The sequence below is a fragment of the Lissotriton helveticus genome, chromosome 1_2, assembly GCF_964261635.1.
Source record: "Lissotriton helveticus chromosome 1_2, aLisHel1.1, whole genome shotgun sequence".
In the NCBI taxonomy this organism is placed as follows: domain Eukaryota; kingdom Metazoa; phylum Chordata; class Amphibia; order Caudata; family Salamandridae; genus Lissotriton; species Lissotriton helveticus.
In genome coordinates this window covers 346,614,273-346,628,204 of record NC_136058.1, presented here as the reverse complement: position 1 = coordinate 346,628,204, position 13,932 = coordinate 346,614,273, and the positions used below count along the sequence as shown (strand labels likewise).

Below are 13,932 nucleotides of genomic sequence, written 5' to 3'. Positions count from 1 at the left end.
GCCTGGGAAACCTCTACTTTCCACAAGATGGCAGGCTAGCCTTTTGGTAAAAGCCAATATACAGAACAGAGACTCCTGGAGATGCCGGGGCCTCATACATGCAAAGCATGCGCTCTACCACTGAGCTACATCCCCTCTACTGACTTTTAACCTTTCGCTGGATATGCAGGGAGACTCTGAAGCCCACAGACAGCAATGTCTCGATTTGAGACTCGAATGTAAAGTGTCAGGCATGAAATTGCTCACACCTTACGTGTGGACTGTCTTCATGGAGCATATATGTAGGGTTCCATTCTCCGGCAGAGCTTTTAATTGCTCAGTTTGGAATGCAAAACTTCTCAGGATTTGGCCCAAATGTGCAAATTATTGGTCTACTTTCCAGCTTGCTCAGCCTTTCAGGAGATGATTCCATTGGATATTCCCTCTTGCCCATCCGTGGACACTCAAGTTGAAGGCAAGTCATAGTGTGAATCGCTGCCAAGCAGCTACCTTGGTGCAAGGCTGTGGTAGTAGTTCTGATCAGCAGGTTTCCTTTACTTTTCTTCACACCTCCCCTAGCGATGACTATGTCATCAGTTCACTTTGAAAGCAGATAGAGTACGCTTCTTTTCCAGTATTTATCGGAGCTCGGGGAATTTTTCATAATGAATGGAAGGTATTGTTGATTGAAAGCAAAAGACATGGAAATTAAACCACAAAATCCTTCGAGCCGGATTTGAACCAGCGACCTAAGGATGCCTGACTTTATGCTACAGTCCTCCGCTCTACCAACTGAGCTATCGAAGGAGTGGTAGCAAATTGCTCATAGCGCGGAAATTATCTCTCGCTCAAGAAAAGTTGGTGGTGGGGACCAGGAACAGACAGATGAAAATCATCAATATTACCTGCGGCTCCCTTTCAAAGTTACCACTTCTGAGAGCACACTGTGAGTTATGTCTTATCACCTCAAAGGAGGATTTCACACCAAAGTTGATGTTCTGTCTTGGCTTGGGGAAAAGCAGGGGCTCTACAAATATGATTTTTACAGAAAGGAAAGGAACTTTGATACAAAGACCTTAGGAAGCATTGGTGGCAAATGGATGGAAACCTTTAACCGTGAGAAAAATGACAGAAAGTTATGGGAGTCATTAGTATGCACCCAGCATCAAGAACATGCATTTTGGATGCATTTTTGAAAGGAAAGAGAATGGAAAAATCTGTAGGTCAAAGGCGATTGAGATGAACAACTTATTCTGTTTTTCTTGAAGCTACTGAAAAGAGTCTCTGGTTTAGAGGAAGAACCCTTACCAATGACCAAGATGGCTGCCACAGATTTCAATCCTAAATGTATTAAGATTGCCAAGATTAATCATCACTTTCATGGCTTAAACAAGTAAGATTCTTTTGTTCTATAATCATCAAAAATGAGATAGCCCCATTTCGTTCGATTTTTCAAGGCAAACGTCTCACAGTTGAAGTGGCGTTCGTACTCCAGTTGCAAGACATAACTCTTCCTTAATCCTGATGGCCCGCCTAGCTTCCTGCCAAAATCCAAAATCAGCACGGCAAAAGGCTGGAGATGCCGGGGATTGAACCCGGGGCCTCATACATGCAAAGCATGCGCTCTACCACTGAGCTACATCCCCACGTCTGCCAAGTTGTACTTTATGCATGGAAACCCTGAATGCAAGTGACTGCCAAGTCAACCCATTTGACACTGCAGCATAAAGTGTCAGTCAGGAAAATCCTTAAGCCTCGTACCTGGATTATCTTCATGGTCTATAGTCTTATTTAGAGATGCTTGTGCGCAGCCTTCTTAGCGCAGTAGGCAGCGCGTCAGTCTCATAATCTGAAGGTCCTGAGTTCGATCCTCAGAGAGGGCATTTATTTCCTCCTTTTGGCGACCAAAATTCCCAGATTTATTTATTTTTTTAAATGTGGAATCTATGCCTATTTCAAGCAATTTTTCAAAGCAAACTATTTAAGTGGGGTTCTGACCCCCAACTGCCTGGGAAACCTCTACTTTCCACAAGATGGCAGGCTAGCCTTTTGGTAAAAGCCAATATACAGAACAGAGACTCCTGGAGATGCCGGGGCCTCATACATGCAAAGCATGCGCTCTACCACTGAGCTACATCCCCTCTACTGACTTTTAACCTTTCGCTGGATATGCAGGGAGACTCTGAAGCCCACAGACAGCAATGTCTCGATTTGAGACTCGAATGTAAAGTGTCAGGCATGAAATTGCTCACACCTTACGTGTGGACTGTCTTCATGGAGCATATATGTAGGGTTCCATTCTCCGGCAGAGCTTTTAATTGCTCAGTTTGGAATGCAAAACTTCTCAGGATTTGGCCCAAATGTGCAAATTATTGGTCTACTTTCCAGCTTGCTCAGCCTTTCAGGAGATGATTCCATTGGATATTCCCTCTTGCCCATCCGTGGACACTCAAGTTGAAGGCAAGTCATAGTGTGAATCGCTGCCAAGCAGCTACCTTGGTGCAAGGCTGTGGTAGTAGTTCTGATCAGCAGGTTTCCTTTACTTTTCTTCACACCTCCCCTAGCGATGACTATGTCATCAGTTCACTTTGAAAGCAGATAGAGTACGCTTCTTTTCCAGTATTTATCGGAGCTCGGGGAATTTTTCATAATGAATGGAAGGTATTGTTGATTGAAAGCAAAAGACATGGAAATTAAACCACAAAATCCTTCGAGCCGGATTTGAACCAGCGACCTAAGGATGCCTGACTTTATGCTACAGTCCTCCGCTCTACCAACTGAGCTATCGAAGGAGTGGTAGCAAATTGCTCATAGCGCGGAAATTATCTCTCGCTCAAGAAAAGTTGGTGGTGGGGACCAGGAACAGACAGATGAAAATCATCAATATTACCTGCGGCTCCCTTTCAAAGTTACCACTTCTTAGAGCACACTGTGAGTTATGTCTTATCACCTCAAAGGAGGATTTCACACCAAAGTTGATGTTCTGTCTTGGCTTGGGGAAAAGCAGGGGCTCTACAAATATGATTTTTACAGAAAGGAAAGGAACTTTGATACAAAGACCTTAGGAAGCATTGGTGGCAAATGGATGGAAGCCTTTAACCGTGAGAAAAATGACAGAAAGTTATGGGAGTCATTAGTATGCACCCAGCATCAAGAACATGCATTTTGGATGCATTTTTGAAAGGAAAGAGAATGGAAAAATCTGTAGGTCAAAGGCGATTGAGATGAACAACTTATTCTGTTTTTCTTGAAGCTACTGAAAAGAGTCTCTGGTTTAGAGGAAGAACCCTTACCAATGACCAAGATGGCTGCCACAGATTTCAATCCTAAATGTATTAAGATTGCCAAGATTAATCATCACTTTCATGGCTTAAACAAGTAAGATTCTTTTGTTCTATAATCATCAAAAATGAGATAGCCCCATTTCGTTCGATTTTTCAAGGCAAACGTCTCACAGTTGAAGTGGCGTTCGTACTCCAGTTGCAAGACATAACTCTTCCTTAATCCTGATGGCCCGCCTAGCTTCCTGCCAAAATCCAAAATCAGCACGGCAAAAGGCTGGAGATGCCGGGGATTGAACCCGGGGCCTCATACATGCAAAGCATGCGCTCTACCACTGAGCTACATCCCCACGTCTGCCAAGTTGTACTTTATGCATGGAAACCCTGAATGCAAGTGACTGCCAAGTCAACCCATTTGACACTGCAGCATAAAGTGTCAGTCAGGAAAATCCTTAAGCCTCGTACCTGGATTATCTTCATGGTCTATAGTCTTATTTAGAGATGCTTGTGCGCAGCCTTCTTAGCGCAGTAGGCAGCGCGTCAGTCTCATAATCTGAAGGTCCTGAGTTCAATCCTCAGAGAGGGCATTTATTTCCTCCTTTTGGCGACCAAAATTCCCAGATTTATTTATTTTTTTAAATGTGGAATCTATGCCTATTTCAAGCAATTTTTCAAAGCAAACTATTTAAGTGGGGTTCTGACCCCCAACTGCCTGGGAAACCTCTACTTTCCACAAGATGGCAGGCTAGCCTTTTGGTAAAAGCCAATATACAGAACAGAGACTCCTGGAGATGCCGGGGCCTCATACATGCAAAGCATGCGCTCTACCACTGAGCTACATCCCCTCTACTGACTTTTAACCTTTCGCTGGATATGCAGGGAGACTCTGAAGCCCACAGACAGCAATGTCTCGATTTGAGACTCGAATGTAAAGTGTCAGGCATGAAATTGCTCACACCTTACGTGTGGACTGTCTTCATGGAGCATATATGTAGGGTTCCATTCTCCGGCAGAGCTTTTAATTGCTCAGTTTGGAATGCAAAACTTCTCAGGATTTGGCCCAAATGTGCAAATTATTGGTCTACTTTCCAGCTTGCTCAGCCTTTCAGGAGATGATTCCATTGGATATTCCCTCTTGCCCATCCGTGGACACTCAAGTTGAAGGCAAGTCATAGTGTGAATCGCTGCCAAGCAGCTACCTTGGTGCAAGGCTGTGGTAGTAGTTCTGATCAGCAGGTTTCCTTTACTTTTCTTCACACCTCCCCTAGCGATGACTATGTCATCAGTTCACTTTGAAAGCAGATAGAGTACGCTTCTTTTCCAGTATTTATCGGAGCTCGGGGAATTTTTCATAATGAATGGAAGGTATTGTTGATTGAAAGCAAAAGACATGGAAATTAAACCACAAAATCCTTCGAGCCGGATTTGAACCAGCGACCTAAGGATGCCTGACTTTATGCTACAGTCCTCCGCTCTACCAACTGAGCTATCGAAGGAGTGGTAGCAAATTGCTCATAGCGCGGAAATTATCTCTCGCTCAAGAAAAGTTGGTGGTGGGGACCAGGAACAGACAGATGAAAATCATCAATATTACCTGCGGCTCCCTTTCAAAGTTACCACTTCTGAGAGCACACTGTGAGTTATGTCTTATCACCTCAAAGGAGGATTTCACACCAAAGTTGATGTTCTGTCTTGGCTTGGGGAAAAGCAGGGGCTCTACAAATATGATTTTTACAGAAAGGAAAGGAACTTTGATACAAAGACCTTAGGAAGCATTGGTGGCAAATGGATGGAAGCCTTTAACCGTGAGAAAAATGACAGAAAGTTATGGGAGTCATTAGTATGCACCCAGCATCAAGAACATGCATTTTGGATGCATTTTTGAAAGGAAAGAGAATGGAAAAATCTGTAGGTCAAAGGCGATTGAGATGAACAACTTATTCTGTTTTTCTTGAAGCTACTGAAAAGAGTCTCTGGTTTAGAGGAAGAACCCTTACCAATGACCAAGATGGCTGCCACAGATTTCAATCCTAAATGTATTAAGATTGCCAAGATTAATCATCACTTTCATGGCTTAAACAAGTAAGATTCTTTTGTTCTATAATCATCAAAAATGAGATAGCCCCATTTCGTTCGATTTTTCAAGGCAAACGTCTCACAGTTGAAGTGGCGTTCGTACTCCAGTTGCAAGACATAACTCTTCCTTAATCCTGATGGCCCGCCTAGCTTCCTGCCAAAATCCAAAATCAGCACGGCAAAAGGCTGGAGATGGCGGGGATTGAACCCGGGGCCTCATACATGCAAAGCATGCGCTCTACCACTGAGCTACATCCCCACGTCTGCCAAGTTGTACTTTATGCATGGAAACCCTGAATGCAAGTGACTGCCAAGTCAACCCATTTGACACTGCAGCATAAAGTGTCAGTCAGGAAAATCCTTAAGCCTCGTACCTGGATTATCTTCATGGTCTATAGTCTTATTTAGAGATGCTTGTGCGCAGCCTTCTTAGCGCAGTAGGCAGCGCGTCAGTCTCATAATCTGAAGGTCCTGAGTTCGATCCTCAGAGAGGGCATTTATTTCCTCCTTTTGGCGACCAAAATTCCCAGATTTTTTTTTTTTTTTTTAAATGTGGAATCTATGCCTATTTCAAGCAATTTTTCAAAGCAAACTATTTAAGTGGGGTTCTGACCCCCAACTGCCTGGGAAACCTCTACTTTCCACAAGATGGCAGGCTAGCCTTTTGGTAAAAGCCAATATACAGAACAGAGACTCCTGGAGATGCCGGGGATTGAACCCGGGGCCTCATACATGCAAAGCATGCGCTCTACCACTGAGCTACATCCCCTCTACTGACTTCTAACCTTTCGCTGGATATGCAGGGAGACTCTGAAGCCCACAGACAGCAATGTCTCGATTTGAGACTCGAATGTAAAGTGTCAGGCATGAAATTGCTCACACCTTACGTGTGGACTGTCTTCATGGAGCATATATGTAGGGTTCCATTCTCCGGCAGAGCTTTTAATTGCTCAGTTTGGAATGCAAAACTTCTCAGGATTTGGCCCAAATGTGCAAATTATTGGTCTACTTTCCAGCTTGCTCAGCCTTTCAGGAGATGATTCCATTGGATATTCCCTCTTGCCCATCCGTGGACACTCAAGTTGAAGGCAAGCCATAGTGTGAATCGCTGCCAAGCAGCTACCTTGGTGCAAGGCTGTGGTAGTAGTTCTGATCAGCAGGTTTCCTTTACTTTTCTTCACACCTCCCCTAGCGATGACTATGTCATCAGTTCACTTTGAAAGCAGATAGAGTACGCTTCTTTTCCAGTATTTATCGGAGCTCGGGGAATTTTTCATAATGAATGGAAGGTATTGTTGATTGAAAGCAAAAGACATGGAAATTAAACCACAAAATCCTTCGAGCCGGATTTGAACCAGCGACCTAAGGATGCCTGACTTTATGCTACAGTCCTCCGCTCTACCAACTGAGCTATCGAAGGAGTGGTAGCAAATTGCTCATAGCGCGGAAATTATCTCTCGCTCAAGAAAAGTTGGTGGTGGGGACCAGGAACAGACAGATGAAAATCATCAATATTACCTGCGGCTCCCTTTCAAAGTTACCACTTCTGAGAGCACACTGTGAGTTATGTCTTATCACCTCAAAGGAGGATTTCACACCAAAGTTGATGTTCTGTCTTGGCTTGGGGAAAAGCAGGGGCTCTACAAATATGATTTTTACAGAAAGGAAAGGAACTTTGATACAAAGACCTTAGGAAGCATTGGTGGCAAATGGATGGAAGCCTTTAACCGTGAGAAAAATGACAGAAAGTTATGGGAGTCATTAGTATGCACCCAGCATCAAGAACATGCATTTTGGATGCATTTTTGAAAGGAAAGAGAATGGAAAAATCTGTAGGTCAAAGGCGATTGAGATGAACAACTTATTCTGTTTTTCTTGAAGCTACTGAAAAGAGTCTCTGGTTTAGAGGAAGAACCCTTACCAATGACCAAGATGGCTGCCACAGATTTCAATCCTAAATGTATTAAGATTGCCAAGATTAATCATCACTTTCATGGCTTAAACAAGTAAGATTCTTTTGTTCTATAATCATCAAAAATGAGATAGCCCCATTTCGTTCGATTTTTCAAGGCAAACGTCTCACAGTTGAAGTGGCGTTCGTACTCCAGTTGCAAGACATAACTCTTCCTTAATCCTGATGGCCCGCCTAGCTTCCTGCCAAAATCCAAAATCAGCACGGCAAAAGGCTGGAGATGGCGGGGATTGAACCCGGGGCCTCATACATGCAAAGCATGCGCTCTACCACTGAGCTACATCCCCACGTCTGCCAAGTTGTACTTTATGCATGGAAACCCTGAATGCAAGTGACTGCCAAGTCAACCCATTTGACACTGCAGCATAAAGTGTCAGTCAGGAAAATCCTTAAGCCTCGTACCTGGATTATCTTCATGGTCTATAGTCTTATTTAGAGATGCTTGTGCGCAGCCTTCTTAGCGCAGTAGGCAGCGCGTCAGTCTCATAATCTGAAGGTCCTGAGTTCGATCCTCAGAGAGGGCATTTATTTCCTCCTTTTGGCGACCAAAATTCCCAGATTTATTTATTTTTTTAAATGTGGAATCTATGCCTATTTCAAGCAATTTTTCAAAGCAAACTATTTAAGTGGGGTTCTGACCCCCAACTGCCTGGGAAACCTCTACTTTCCACAAGATGGCAGGCTAGCCTTTTGGTAAAAGCCAATATACAGAACAGAGACTCCTGGAGATGCCGGGGCCTCATACATGCAAAGCATGCGCTCTACCACTGAGCTACATCCCCTCTACTGACTTTTAACCTTTCGCTGGATATGCAGGGAGACTCTGAAGCCCACAGACAGCAATGTCTCGATTTGAGACTCGAATGTAAAGTGTCAGGCATGAAATTGCTCACACCTTACGTGTGGACTGTCTTCATGGAGCATATATGTAGGGTTCCATTCTCCGGCAGAGCTTTTAATTGCTCAGTTTGGAATGCAAAACTTCTCAGGATTTGGCCCAAATGTGCAAATTATTGGTCTACTTTCCAGCTTGCTCAGCCTTTCAGGAGATGATTCCATTGGATATTCCCTCTTGCCCATCCGTGGACACTCAAGTTGAAGGCAAGTCATAGTGTGAATCGCTGCCAAGCAGCTACCTTGGTGCAAGGCTGTGGTAGTAGTTCTGATCAGCAGGTTTCCTTTACTTTTCTTCACACCTCCCCTAGCGATGACTATGTCATCAGTTCACTTTGAAAGCAGATAGAGTACGCTTCTTTTCCAGTATTTATCGGAGCTCGGGGAATTTTTCATAATGAATGGAAGGTATTGTTGATTGAAAGCAAAAGACATGGAAATTAAACCACAAAATCCTTCGAGCCGGATTTGAACCAGCGACCTAAGGATGCCTGACTTTATGCTACAGTCCTCCGCTCTACCAACTGAGCTATCGAAGGAGTGGTAGCAAATTGCTCATAGCGCGGAAATTATCTCTCGCTCAAGAAAAGTTGGTGGTGGGGACCAGGAACAGACAGATGAAAATCATCAATATTACCTGCGGCTCCCTTTCAAAGTTACCACTTCTGAGAGCACACTGTGAGTTATGTCTTATCACCTCAAAGGAGGATTTCACACCAAAGTTGATGTTCTGTCTTGGCTTGGGGAAAAGCAGGGGCTCTACAAATATGATTTTTACAGAAAGGAAAGGAACTTTGATACAAAGACCTTAGGAAGCATTGGTGGCAAATGGATGGAAGCCTTTAACCGTGAGAAAAATGACAGAAAGTTATGGGAGTCATTAGTATGCACCCAGCATCAAGAACATGCATTTTGGATGCATTTTTGAAAGGAAAGAGAATGGAAAAATCTGTAGGTCAAAGGCGATTGAGATGAACAACTTATTCTGTTTTTCTTGAAGCTACTGAAAAGAGTCTCTGGTTTAGAGGAAGAACCCTTACCAATGACCAAGATGGCTGCCACAGATTTCAATCCTAAATGTATTAAGATTGCCAAGATTAATCATCACTTTCATGGCTTAAACAAGTAAGATTCTTTTGTTCTATAATCATCAAAAATGAGATAGCCCCATTTCGTTCGATTTTTCAAGGCAAACGTCTCACAGTTGAAGTGGCGTTCGTACTCCAGTTGCAAGACATAACTCTTCCTTAATCCTGATGGCCCGCCTAGCTTCCTGCCAAAATCCAAAATCAGCACGGCAAAAGGCTGGAGATGGCGGGGATTGAACCCGGGGCCTCATACATGCAAAGCATGCGCTCTACCACTGAGCTACATCCCCACGTCTGCCAAGTTGTACTTTATGCATGGAAACCCTGAATGCAAGTGACTGCCAAGTCAACCCATTTGACACTGCAGCATAAAGTGTCAGTCAGGAAAATCCTTAAGCCTCGTACCTGGATTATCTTCATGGTCTATAGTCTTATTTAGAGATGCTTGTGCGCAGCCTTCTTAGCGCAGTAGGCAGCGCGTCAGTCTCATAATCTGAAGGTCCTGAGTTCGATCCTCAGAGAGGGCATTTATTTCCTCCTTTTGGCGACCAAAATTCCCAGATTTTTTTTTTTTTTTTTAAATGTGGAATCTATGCCTATTTCAAGCAATTTTTCAAAGCAAACTATTTAAGTGGGGTTCTGACCCCCAACTGCCTGGGAAACCTCTACTTTCCACAAGATGGCAGGCTAGCCTTTTGGTAAAAGCCAATATACAGAACAGAGACTCCTGGAGATGCCGGGGATTGAACCCGGGGCCTCATACATGCAAAGCATGCGCTCTACCACTGAGCTACATCCCCTCTACTGACTTCTAACCTTTCGCTGGATATGCAGGGAGACTCTGAAGCCCACAGACAGCAATGTCTCGATTTGAGACTCGAATGTAAAGTGTCAGGCATGAAATTGCTCACACCTTACGTGTGGACTGTCTTCATGGAGCATATATGTAGGGTTCCATTCTCCGGCAGAGCTTTTAATTGCTCAGTTTGGAATGCAAAACTTCTCAGGATTTGGCCCAAATGTGCAAATTATTGGTCTACTTTCCAGCTTGCTCAGCCTTTCAGGAGATGATTCCATTGGATATTCCCTCTTGCCCATCCGTGGACACTCAAGTTGAAGGCAAGCCATAGTGTGAATCGCTGCCAAGCAGCTACCTTGGTGCAAGGCTGTGGTAGTAGTTCTGATCAGCAGGTTTCCTTTACTTTTCTTCACACCTCCCCTAGCGATGACTATGTCATCAGTTCACTTTGAAAGCAGATAGAGTACGCTTCTTTTCCAGTATTTATCGGAGCTCGGGGAATTTTTCATAATGAATGGAAGGTATTGTTGATTGAAAGCAAAAGACATGGAAATTAAACCACAAAATCCTTCGAGCCGGATTTGAACCAGCGACCTAAGGATGCCTGACTTTATGCTACAGTCCTCCGCTCTACCAACTGAGCTATCGAAGGAGTGGTAGCAAATTGCTCATAGCGCGGAAATTATCTCTCGCTCAAGAAAAGTTGGTGGTGGGGACCAGGAACAGACAGATGAAAATCATCAATATTACCTGCGGCTCCCTTTCAAAGTTACCACTTCTGAGAGCACACTGTGAGTTATGTCTTATCACCTCAAAGGAGGATTTCACACCAAAGTTGATGTTCTGTCTTGGCTTGGGGAAAAGCAGGGGCTCTACAAATATGATTTTTACAGAAAGGAAAGGAACTTTGATACAAAGACCTTAGGAAGCATTGGTGGCAAATGGATGGAAGCCTTTAACCGTGAGAAAAATGACAGAAAGTTATGGGAGTCATTAGTATGCACCCAGCATCAAGAACATGCATTTTGGATGCATTTTTGAAAGGAAAGAGAATGGAAAAATCTGTAGGTCAAAGGCGATTGAGATGAACAACTTATTCTGTTTTTCTTGAAGCTACTGAAAAGAGTCTCTGGTTTAGAGGAAGAACCCTTACCAATGACCAAGATGGCTGCCACAGATTTCAATCCTAAATGTATTAAGATTGCCAAGATTAATCATCACTTTCATGGCTTAAACAAGTAAGATTCTTTTGTTCTATAATCATCAAAAATGAGATAGCCCCATTTCGTTCGATTTTTCAAGGCAAACGTCTCACAGTTGAAGTGGCGTTCGTACTCCAGTTGCAAGACATAACTCTTCCTTAATCCTGATGGCCCGCCTAGCTTCCTGCCAAAATCCAAAATCAGCACGGCAAAAGGCTGGAGATGGCGGGGATTGAACCCGGGGCCTCATACATGCAAAGCATGCGCTCTACCACTGAGCTACATCCCCACGTCTGCCAAGTTGTACTTTATGCATGGAAACCCTGAATGCAAGTGACTGCCAAGTCAACCCATTTGACACTGCAGCATAAAGTGTCAGTCAGGAAAATCCTTAAGCCTCGTACCTGGATTATCTTCATGGTCTATAGTCTTATTTAGAGATGCTTGTGCGCAGCCTTCTTAGCGCAGTAGGCAGCGCGTCAGTCTCATAATCTGAAGGTCCTGAGTTCGATCCTCAGAGAGGGCATTTATTTCCTCCTTTTGGCGACCAAAATTCCCAGATTTTTTTTTTTTTTTTTAAATGTGGAATCTATGCCTATTTCAAGCAATTTTTCAAAGCAAACTATTTAAGTGGGGTTCTGACCCCCAACTGCCTGGGAAACCTCTACTTTCCACAAGATGGCAGGCTAGCCTTTTGGTAAAAGCCAATATACAGAACAGAGACTCCTGGAGATGCCGGGGATTGAACCCGGGGCCTCATACATGCAAAGCATGCGCTCTACCACTGAGCTACATCCCCTCTACTGACTTCTAACCTTTCGCTGGATATGCAGGGAGACTCTGAAGCCCACAGACAGCAATGTCTCGATTTGAGACTCGAATGTAAAGTGTCAGGCATGAAATTGCTCACACCTTACGTGTGGACTGTCTTCATGGAGCATATATGTAGGGTTCCATTCTCCGGCAGAGCTTTTAATTGCTCAGTTTGGAATGCAAAACTTCTCAGGATTTGGCCCAAATGTGCAAATTATTGGTCTACTTTCCAGCTTGCTCAGCCTTTCAGGAGATGATTCCATTGGATATTCCCTCTTGCCCATCCGTGGACACTCAAGTTGAAGGCAAGCCATAGTGTGAATCGCTGCCAAGCAGCTACCTTGGTGCAAGGCTGTGGTAGTAGTTCTGATCAGCAGGTTTCCTTTACTTTTCTTCACACCTCCCCTAGCGATGACTATGTCATCAGTTCACTTTGAAAGCAGATAGAGTACGCTTCTTTTCCAGTATTTATCGGAGCTCGGGGAATTTTTCATAATGAATGGAAGGTATTGTTGATTGAAAGCAAAAGACATGGAAATTAAACCACAAAATCCTTCGAGCCGGATTTGAACCAGCGACCTAAGGATGCCTGACTTTATGCTACAGTCCTCCGCTCTACCAACTGAGCTATCGAAGGAGTGGTAGCAAATTGCTCATAGCGCGGAAATTATCTCTCGCTCAAGAAAAGTTGGTGGTGGGGACCAGGAACAGACAGATGAAAATCATCAATATTACCTGCGGCTCCCTTTCAAAGTTACCACTTCTGAGAGCACACTGTGAGTTATGTCTTATCACCTCAAAGGAGGATTTCACACCAAAGTTGATGTTCTGTCTTGGCTTGGGGAAAAGCAGGGGCTCTACAAATATGATTTTTACAGAAAGGAAAGGAACTTTGATACAAAGACCTTAGGAAGCATTGGTGGCAAATGGATGGAAGCCTTTAACCGTGAGAAAAATGACAGAAAGTTATGGGAGTCATTAGTATGCACCCAGCATCAAGAACATGCATTTTGGATGCATTTTTGAAAGGAAAGAGAATGGAAAAATCTGTAGGTCAAAGGCGATTGAGATGAACAACTTATTCTGTTTTTCTTGAAGCTACTGAAAAGAGTCTCTGGTTTAGAGGAAGAACCCTTACCAATGACCAAGATGGCTGCCACAGATTTCAATCCTAAATGTATTAAGATTGCCAAGATTAATCATCACTTTCATGGCTTAAACAAGTAAGATTCTTTTGTTCTATAATCATCAAAAATGAGATAGCCCCATTTCGTTCGATTTTTCAAGGCAAACGTCTCACAGTTGAAGTGGCGTTCGTACTCCAGTTGCAAGACATAACTCTTCCTTAATCCTGATGGCCCGCCTAGCTTCCTGCCAAAATCCAAAATCAGCACGGCAAAAGGCTGGAGATGCCGGGGATTGAACCCGGGGCCTCATACATGCAAAGCATGCGCTCTACCACTGAGCTACATCCCCACGTCTGCCAAGTTGTACTTTATGCATGGAAACCCTGAATGCAAGTGACTGCCAAGTCAACCCATTTGACACTGCAGCATAAAGTGTCAGTCAGGAAAATCCTTAAGCCTCGTACCTGGATTATCTTCATGGTCTATAGTCTTATTTAGAGATGCTTGTGCGCAGCCTTCTTAGCGCAGTAGGCAGCGCGTCAGTCTCATAATCTGAAGGTCCTGAGTTCGATCCTCAGAGAGGGCATTTATTTCCTCCTTTTGGCGACCAAAATTCCCAGATTTATTTATTTTTTTAAATGTGGAATCTATGCCTATTTCAAGCAATTTTTCAAAGCAAACTATTTAAGTGGGGTTCTGAC

At 43.7% G+C, this 13,932-nt stretch overlaps 24 non-coding genes across 24 annotated transcripts; 7 read left to right on the top strand and 17 right to left on the bottom strand.

Annotated features, from left to right (window-relative positions):
• Positions 1 to 700: 700 nt before the first annotated feature.
• On the bottom strand, positions 701 to 786 carry TRNAY-GUA (transfer RNA tyrosine (anticodon GUA)). Its single transcript is given in 2 exon segments — positions 701 to 736; positions 750 to 786. It is a non-coding gene; the product is annotated as a tRNA-Tyr (tRNA).
• A 767-nt stretch (positions 787 to 1,553) lies between these two features.
• On the bottom strand, positions 1,554 to 1,625 carry TRNAA-UGC (transfer RNA alanine (anticodon UGC)). The gene has a single exon. It is a non-coding gene; the product is annotated as a tRNA-Ala (tRNA).
• A 164-nt stretch (positions 1,626 to 1,789) lies between these two features.
• Positions 1,790 to 1,862, top strand: TRNAM-CAU (transfer RNA methionine (anticodon CAU)). Its single transcript has one exon. It is a non-coding gene; the product is annotated as a tRNA-Met (tRNA).
• Positions 1,863 to 2,685: 823 nt separating this feature from the next.
• On the bottom strand, positions 2,686 to 2,771 carry TRNAY-GUA (transfer RNA tyrosine (anticodon GUA)). Its single transcript is given in 2 exon segments — positions 2,686 to 2,721; positions 2,735 to 2,771. It is a non-coding gene; the product is annotated as a tRNA-Tyr (tRNA).
• Positions 2,772 to 3,538: 767 nt separating this feature from the next.
• Positions 3,539 to 3,610, bottom strand: TRNAA-UGC (transfer RNA alanine (anticodon UGC)). The gene has a single exon. It is a non-coding gene; the product is annotated as a tRNA-Ala (tRNA).
• Positions 3,611 to 3,774: 164 nt separating this feature from the next.
• TRNAM-CAU (transfer RNA methionine (anticodon CAU)) lies at positions 3,775 to 3,847 on the top strand. The gene has a single exon. It is a non-coding gene; the product is annotated as a tRNA-Met (tRNA).
• Positions 3,848 to 4,670: 823 nt separating this feature from the next.
• Positions 4,671 to 4,756, bottom strand: TRNAY-GUA (transfer RNA tyrosine (anticodon GUA)). Its single transcript is given in 2 exon segments — positions 4,671 to 4,706; positions 4,720 to 4,756. It is a non-coding gene; the product is annotated as a tRNA-Tyr (tRNA).
• A 767-nt stretch (positions 4,757 to 5,523) lies between these two features.
• Positions 5,524 to 5,595, bottom strand: TRNAA-UGC (transfer RNA alanine (anticodon UGC)). Its single transcript has one exon. It is a non-coding gene; the product is annotated as a tRNA-Ala (tRNA).
• Positions 5,596 to 5,759: 164 nt separating this feature from the next.
• On the top strand, positions 5,760 to 5,832 carry TRNAM-CAU (transfer RNA methionine (anticodon CAU)). Its single transcript has one exon. It is a non-coding gene; the product is annotated as a tRNA-Met (tRNA).
• A 201-nt stretch (positions 5,833 to 6,033) lies between these two features.
• TRNAA-UGC (transfer RNA alanine (anticodon UGC)) lies at positions 6,034 to 6,105 on the bottom strand. The gene has a single exon. It is a non-coding gene; the product is annotated as a tRNA-Ala (tRNA).
• Positions 6,106 to 6,670: 565 nt separating this feature from the next.
• On the bottom strand, positions 6,671 to 6,756 carry TRNAY-GUA (transfer RNA tyrosine (anticodon GUA)). Its single transcript is given in 2 exon segments — positions 6,671 to 6,706; positions 6,720 to 6,756. It is a non-coding gene; the product is annotated as a tRNA-Tyr (tRNA).
• A 767-nt stretch (positions 6,757 to 7,523) lies between these two features.
• Positions 7,524 to 7,595, bottom strand: TRNAA-UGC (transfer RNA alanine (anticodon UGC)). Its single transcript has one exon. It is a non-coding gene; the product is annotated as a tRNA-Ala (tRNA).
• Positions 7,596 to 7,759: 164 nt separating this feature from the next.
• Positions 7,760 to 7,832, top strand: TRNAM-CAU (transfer RNA methionine (anticodon CAU)). The gene has a single exon. It is a non-coding gene; the product is annotated as a tRNA-Met (tRNA).
• An 823-nt stretch (positions 7,833 to 8,655) lies between these two features.
• Positions 8,656 to 8,741, bottom strand: TRNAY-GUA (transfer RNA tyrosine (anticodon GUA)). Its single transcript is given in 2 exon segments — positions 8,656 to 8,691; positions 8,705 to 8,741. It is a non-coding gene; the product is annotated as a tRNA-Tyr (tRNA).
• Positions 8,742 to 9,508: 767 nt separating this feature from the next.
• TRNAA-UGC (transfer RNA alanine (anticodon UGC)) lies at positions 9,509 to 9,580 on the bottom strand. The gene has a single exon. It is a non-coding gene; the product is annotated as a tRNA-Ala (tRNA).
• A 164-nt stretch (positions 9,581 to 9,744) lies between these two features.
• TRNAM-CAU (transfer RNA methionine (anticodon CAU)) lies at positions 9,745 to 9,817 on the top strand. Its single transcript has one exon. It is a non-coding gene; the product is annotated as a tRNA-Met (tRNA).
• Positions 9,818 to 10,018: 201 nt separating this feature from the next.
• TRNAA-UGC (transfer RNA alanine (anticodon UGC)) lies at positions 10,019 to 10,090 on the bottom strand. The gene has a single exon. It is a non-coding gene; the product is annotated as a tRNA-Ala (tRNA).
• A 565-nt stretch (positions 10,091 to 10,655) lies between these two features.
• TRNAY-GUA (transfer RNA tyrosine (anticodon GUA)) lies at positions 10,656 to 10,741 on the bottom strand. The gene is given in 2 exon segments: positions 10,656 to 10,691; positions 10,705 to 10,741. It is a non-coding gene; the product is annotated as a tRNA-Tyr (tRNA).
• Positions 10,742 to 11,508: 767 nt separating this feature from the next.
• TRNAA-UGC (transfer RNA alanine (anticodon UGC)) lies at positions 11,509 to 11,580 on the bottom strand. The gene has a single exon. It is a non-coding gene; the product is annotated as a tRNA-Ala (tRNA).
• Positions 11,581 to 11,744: 164 nt separating this feature from the next.
• TRNAM-CAU (transfer RNA methionine (anticodon CAU)) lies at positions 11,745 to 11,817 on the top strand. The gene has a single exon. It is a non-coding gene; the product is annotated as a tRNA-Met (tRNA).
• Positions 11,818 to 12,018: 201 nt separating this feature from the next.
• On the bottom strand, positions 12,019 to 12,090 carry TRNAA-UGC (transfer RNA alanine (anticodon UGC)). Its single transcript has one exon. It is a non-coding gene; the product is annotated as a tRNA-Ala (tRNA).
• Positions 12,091 to 12,655: 565 nt separating this feature from the next.
• On the bottom strand, positions 12,656 to 12,741 carry TRNAY-GUA (transfer RNA tyrosine (anticodon GUA)). Its single transcript is given in 2 exon segments — positions 12,656 to 12,691; positions 12,705 to 12,741. It is a non-coding gene; the product is annotated as a tRNA-Tyr (tRNA).
• A 767-nt stretch (positions 12,742 to 13,508) lies between these two features.
• On the bottom strand, positions 13,509 to 13,580 carry TRNAA-UGC (transfer RNA alanine (anticodon UGC)). The gene has a single exon. It is a non-coding gene; the product is annotated as a tRNA-Ala (tRNA).
• Positions 13,581 to 13,744: 164 nt separating this feature from the next.
• Positions 13,745 to 13,817, top strand: TRNAM-CAU (transfer RNA methionine (anticodon CAU)). Its single transcript has one exon. It is a non-coding gene; the product is annotated as a tRNA-Met (tRNA).
• Positions 13,818 to 13,932: the final 115 nt, after the last annotated feature.